Source organism: Malania oleifera, chromosome 11 (genome assembly GCF_029873635.1).
Source record: "Malania oleifera isolate guangnan ecotype guangnan chromosome 11, ASM2987363v1, whole genome shotgun sequence".
Classification (NCBI taxonomy): Eukaryota; Viridiplantae; Streptophyta; class Magnoliopsida; order Santalales; family Ximeniaceae; genus Malania; species Malania oleifera.
The window spans coordinates 39,500,725-39,506,724 of NC_080427.1; positions in this window are offsets into that span (position 1 = coordinate 39,500,725).

Genomic DNA, 6,000 nt, shown 5'->3' on the forward strand with positions numbered 1-6,000 from the left:
TGAATATGGTAAAAGAGAAGTAGCCATAGTAGATTCTAATTTCGGAAGGTCCTCGGATCTAGGTGACAGTAAGTAATAAAACCCTCTAGTTGCTTTACCTACTCCAATTATCTTCTTGTTCACAAGGCCATGTATATAGCAGTGTGAAGGAGTAAAATACAATCGTAAGTGTGAGTTGGAAACCAATTTGCTAACTGAAATAAGATTGAAGTTAAATGTAAGGACACACAACACATCAGTTAAGCATAAATCATTAGAAAGCTTGACAATACCAATATGAGTGGACTCAACCTTTTGTCCATTTGGTAGTTGAACACTAGACACAATACGATAATAGGCATGAAACATAGATGCTGAACGTATGATGTGATCACTAGCCCCCGTATCAATGATCCAAGGGCTGATTTTATCAGATTGAAAAATAGAGAAGACACTAGGCAAGGATCTAATACCCGACGTGGCATATGGGGCATTGTCATCTACAACAAAGGCAGACGACAAAGAAGAAGAATTAGAAGCCTTGAGGAGATTAAGAAGCTGTAAAGACCCGAAAAATTAAAATGATTAAGATAATTAGAAAAAAATAAAATAAAATAATAAATAAACAAGTAAAAAGAAATAGTATAAAAAATAAATAATAAAATAATAAAATAAAAGAAAATAAAATAAAATATTAATTAATTAAATATTAGTTAATTGAATTAATAAATTAATTAAATGTTATTTAATTGAATTAAATAAATAAATTATATGATGGGTATATATTTATGCTTATTAATGTAAAGATAGAATTAAATGAATTGAATTTCAATTTGAAATCCAATTCAATTGGAAACCTCTAGAGCCTTTCACGCTTCACTTCTCTCAGTTTCTCTCACTCCTTCGTCCTCTTCCTCTCTCTCCTCGATTTTTTCGGCCTAACGAGCGCCAATTGAAAAACGGAAGGTGTCGTTGGATTCTTAACTCCGTCATCGACATTTCTATTAAAGTAGATTTATCATGGGAGCGGCATAGGTACCACTTCTGGGGAAAAGTGTATTTCCTCTAAATCCTTAATTTCTCCTTAGATCTTCAATCAAATCGACGATTAGACACTACCATGGGGTCTTAGTCGCGATCGTCGTCATTTTAACTAGAGTAAATTTCCAATTGAGGTTTTCTAGGCTCCACTTCAAAGCGAGAGAAAGATTTGAGAAATTAGGTAAATTGGTTATATTTGAGGGTATAACTATTTATTTGGAATTTATGGGTTTAGGAAATATTAAAATAATATTTTATTTAGGATTGATTTAATGGAATTAGGATTTTCGATTTAGGGTCCGGGTGAGCGCCGCAGGTATTTTTCGGAGTTACTGTTGGTGTAGTTCAAGAAACCAGGTAAGGGGAAAAATATATATTAAACTAGAATTTTTATGAATTTAATAAAAATGAATTGTGTTATATATACGTGTATATGTTTCGATATGGATTTAAAATGTCAATCATTTAAATTATTTTTTTCCAAGTGTAGGGCTGTTTATTAGATACGTATATGCAAAAATGAACTGATGAAAGTGAAAAATACTTTCAGGATAATTATGTAAGAAATGAAAGGTATTTTCAGTATATAAATGTTAAATGTTGGTTGACTTATTTTACAGGCAATGCTTGAATTTTATTACTAAATTATGTGGCATGAATAAATGTAAGTTCTGTGCAAATATATGTTAATTGCATGAGATGCATGTTAAGTAAGTAAAGCATTAAGAATGAAATATGATATGAACCATGCTGCTTGTGTATGTTAATGCAACCATGTAAATGTAAGACAGTTGAAAAGAGTCGTGTTAGCAGATTCTAACGCATTTCTATGTAGACTAACTAATGACAGCTAAAAGGAGATGTGTTAGCACATTTTAATGCATTTCTATGTGGACTAACTGATGATGACTAAAGAGCGGCTGTAGTACGAATGAATGAAATGAAAATGGAATGAAATGTGAAATGTAAATGGAAAAGAGTTACTTAAAGTGGAATGCAATGCAATATTTAAGTTATGAACATGAATAAATGTGAATGGTTGAATAATGATAGAAAGAATAATATATTATAATATTAGAAGTATCTATGCTCGTAGAATATATTATGATTGGGCGGGGCGTACTCTTCGTCTGACGGCTTGCTGAGAAAGACGAGTGCGCTAGTAACTTTAGATGTGGCAGTATCTGCATAACGTACTAGGGCAGAGGGAACCTACTTGTATGAGCGGATAGATTTCCCTATCATTGGGGCCTTCATTAATAAACCTTTGTTTGAACTGTGTGAGTACGAGGTAACTTATACTTGAGAGCTTAGTGAGTAAGGTGAGTGCCCTGGTATGCTTCAGTAGCGACCCTTGGGTTGCCAAATGTATCAGAGTAGAGGAGTGCTACTTGTATGAACGGGTAATCACCCCTATCCTTGGGTAATCTCGTGGGGTTAAATATTTTGCATGTGTTAATTTGATTAAGCTCAGAGTATGATTTCAGTATTTATGATAACGTTTTGTAAATTTTATTAAAATGATATTTATGAACCTCATGTTAGCCACACGTTGTTTTAATATATTATTTCTTCTCTTACTGAGATGTGTCTCATCCGAATATGAATTTATCTTTTTCAAGATTTCCTCGAAATCGAGCTTAGAGAGTTCGAGATTTTATAGCATTTTTGGGAAATAGAAATAGAAAATTGTATATTTTTATATTAATTTTGAGATGTATATTTTATGTTTTATGTTTTATGTATTGAAGTCTTTAGATAGATGAATAGTTGTGAATACTGGTATTTGTGGATTATGTTTTGGAGACATGTATATATGTGATTACATGTGGTAAATAGTTAATTTGGATTATGGATAAGAATAGTAAACTCTGGTATTATATTTGTGGAGATAATATTTGTGTTTTCCGTTGCGTACATGATATTAGTATGTGGATTATCAGGTAAATAAATGGATTAGTAGCACTTCGGGCCCATGTAGAGGGTCGGGGTGTTACAGAAGCTACTCACATTGCTCCGGAGTAAAGGGATAAGGATTGACTTATTTTTGGTAAATTTATACCTAGGGGTTAGTTATTTTCAATATAATTTTATATCGCATCTTATCTAAATCCAATACAAATTTAAATTCAAAGACTCTCCAAACATAAGGTCGGGGTTTTTCTTTTATTCTACTGAAAAAAAGAAAAAAAAAATTGCAAACATGTCTAATTATTCTAATTTTGTCTTAAGATTTTTACAACTAATAACTAAAACTTTAAGGCACATAGTAAAATTGAATTTTAAGTAAAATATTTGTTTCTTGGTGATGATTTTAATATAAATTTTTTAAAAAATTATGACAATATTAGATATTATTTTTAATAGGATGGTGTTCGAGATCCGTCGACGACCACCCAACTAGTTTATTAAAACAATAAGTTTGCCCTTTTATCCCTCTGTAGTTAATATTGATGTTTTCAAGTAAAAATATGAATTTGACAATTTTCTTTAACAAAATCTTAATTTTATTAACTTTCTACATATTTATAAAATATTACTCTATTATTTTTTTGTTTTGCTATTTACAATTAAATTTTAACATTTGGTGTATTATTTTTCCAAACACTTGTTTTAGTATCTTTTGGTAGAAAAACAGAGTGGCAAACCGTTTAACATGTAACAGTGCGAAGAGTTTTTATTAGAATTTTACTTGAGAGTTTTTGTTTCTTAATAAAAACTTTAATAGTTAAAGCTCGAGTCCTTTTTATTTGAGATGTCAAGTTCGAATATTGAGAGGGATGAAAAAGGAATATGAGATGGAATATGTGTTACCTCGTTATTATGTAGCACATACCTAGTTTGAACCTCCAATAAGAAAAAGAAAAAAAAAACTTTATTTGGATTCCCACTTCCTTTCTCCTTAATTACTCTCTAGTTTCAAATAATGGGAATGCATACACATGAGGATCAAGCTATTTTGACACCACAATACTAGATGCTCTTAATTTAAGTCTATCTATGTCATCATCACAATTCTTCATTGACCATCTTTTGACTTTTTCTCAATTTTAAAATTTTAAAAATCTCATAAATCTCTCTAGCATTTAATTTTTCAATACTTGCCTCCGCTAATTCATCATCAAGTAGTGAAATAATTTTTTTTAAAATGACTGTTTTATGCTTCTGTCCTTTACATATATAAGATTGTGCAAATCTACTTGGCAATAGCTCTACTGTCTTAAAACTTCTGTTAATATTTACATTTTTTCCCGAATCATACTGTTTTCTTTTATATTAATATAATAATTTTTGCATACAACCATGTTATATGTTTTAGACTCATGACGACACTGGCAAGGCACTAGTGGGTGCAGGTAACCCACACACCTACACCCACTGGTGCCTTGCCCTCTGGGCCCATGTTGTTATAGGATCAAGACACCCAATATTTTCCTTACAGTATATCAATCATCTTCTTACAAATTTCCCTACGCAAAAACATGTTCATTGAAATTTAATTTATCCTTGTGAGATTAGATAATTAATTTCACTGAACTTTCATTTGTCCTATTTTATTCACTTGTGATGAGACAACTTAAGAAAATGACATGATCAACTCATTTCTCACAAATTCATATAGGGAGGGGGGTGTTATTGGATTTTATCCATTAGAAAAAAAAAAGATACGAGATTCAACTAAACTCATAAAACAAGTGACAATTTATGTGACAAATTCGACCAATCGGTTGATATCAGCCAATTTTTAAACTATAATTTAATTTTAAAGATATATTTAGTCATTTAATTTGCATATAAATTGTATATTTATTTTTTCTAAATTATTAGATTATTTATTTTACATATATTTTAAATTTTTTAAAATAATAATTTAATTATATTATCATGCTTATGTCAACTAGTTAACTCGAACTAGTTAATCTGGTTAACTCGAGAATTAGGGGTTCAATTTATTTACAAATTCAATTTCCAAAACATATTCTATTTAACAAAACAATTTTTTCAACTTAATTTATTAAACTAATTAATTTCATTTTCTTAAGTTATCTTATCACAAGTGAATAAAAAATGAAAAAATTATTATTTTATTCATTTTCCCATATATACTTAACGGTTGACTAACGATCAACTAACGAAAGGTTCATTTTGTCACTAAATTTAAACCTAGGGGGTTTTTTGGATAGTTTGCAAAGACATAGGGGTGAAATATCATTTTCAGAAAACTCGGGGGTGGTGCTAAAAAAAGAGAGAGGAGTTTTAAAAATAATTAAAAAAAAATTGATAGGGTCAAATGTACACACACGAGGTGGGAGGAGTTTTAAAAATTAAGTGGGCTCGGACATAGAGAGAGATACGAGTTTAAAAAATAAAGCTTTTAGACGAATCAATCTACTAATTATGGCATTTTTCCTCTATATCATAAGATGTAAACAATCATGGCTCATAATTTTTAGTATTACTTTTACAAGTTTTGCATTATGGCATAATGGTCCTACAACTATTTTCATTGTACCAACATTTAAATTTGCAATAACTATAATTTTTACTGTAATTTCCACTGAAATAGAGATTTAATTTTAACTTAAAACGGAAATCCTCAAGATTTGAAGAAGTTGAAAAGCTTGAATTTAACCAACTAAGCAAACAATTGCTTTGGGGCAATTCACATGCCCCATTAAACAAAACCCTTCTGCCATAGCTATATATATGAACTCCAATACACCAATATAAGGTGGCTGAATGTGAATGGACCCTTAAAACTTTAGGTAAGATATGCTCATTGAATCAAACCAATTCAAGCCTATCCTCTTCCTCCTCTCTCTATTCCTTTATTTAAATTTAAAAGCTTATCCTCTCGACAAATACTAGACAAAATCCCCAACCCAACTTGGCACAATTCACCCACAGACATCTCTCTCTCTCTCTCTTATAAGTTCATCTCTTTCAACATTGTTCATGACAGAGAGTTGAAGCAGAGCA